We start from the raw sequence: 1128 nt of genomic DNA on the forward strand, positions 1-1128 counted from the left end.
TATTCAGACCTTTTGCTCTTTTGAAGGGGGTGGGAAAAACTAAACGCCCAAATATTTGATTAGGAAGCACCTTATCTAAACTATTGCACTGACCCCGGTATTGGAAATTGTTTCCTACCTCTGAAAGAAGGGCTAGAGCAGGGTGGCCAACTGCCAAGAGACTATGATCTACTTACAGAATCAAAATCTGGCGGTGATCTACCCCCATTTTTTGGGATTCAGCTCAAATTTGTTGAGCTTTTTTTAGGGAGAAGGAAAGGGGGGTAACCAGATTTGGTAACCTTTTTGGGGGGAGCACTGCCCAAATATTTTTCTTACGGGGGACAACAGAAACTTTTAGAGATTTCTTGGGAGAGAGTTGCATAAAAGCACTCACAAACTCCTTTACCCACTCCATTAACCTACCTATCAAGATTTCTTAAAAAATACATGCCTTCATCCATTGTTAGTGTGACACCTGCATCACCATTTTGGTAACCAACTGTTCAATATCAGATGAGTGCTGTGTCAGGGCCAGCTTCAGGAAATCCTTAAGGTGCTCATCTGTCATGTTTGAACGTTGCGCTCTCTCTCTCTCTCCCCCACCCCCTCAGCTACGGGCACCCATCCACCTCTTTCTCCCCCCACCCCTCAGCTAGGGGCACCATCCACCTCCCCCCCTCTCTCTTTCTTTCTCCCCCACCCCCTCAGCTAGGGGCACCCATCCACACCTCTCTCTCTCTGGCTCCCAGTGGCTCAATGAGACAGGGACAGGGCAGGGGGGAAATCCCTCTGAGTCGAGGCTCCTGCAAACTCACACACAACCCTCCCTCTCTGCCGGCATGAGGGAGGAGGAGCCGGGGAGCTCTAGGCAGGCAAGAGGGACAGGGAGCAATCCAGCCATTCTGTGCAACGCACTAACACAGTCACACACATACTGATAAAGCTCAGTATCGGGAAGAGGGAAGGAGCTCTCCCTGCAATTGCCCATGGTTATTCAGCTTTTTTGTGGGGGAGAGAAAGAGTTCCTGAGGGTTTTTTTGGGGGGGGGCTCTTTCTTTTCTTTTAGGCTGGTGATCACTAAGGAACCCACAATCTGCCGTTTCCCACATTTTAAGACACCGTCTTATATTAATTTTACTCAAGAAA

Source organism: Zootoca vivipara, chromosome 15, assembly GCF_965207765.1.
Source record: "Zootoca vivipara chromosome 15, rZooViv2.hap1.1, whole genome shotgun sequence".
In the NCBI taxonomy this organism is placed as follows: Eukaryota; Metazoa; Chordata; class Lepidosauria; order Squamata; family Lacertidae; genus Zootoca; species Zootoca vivipara.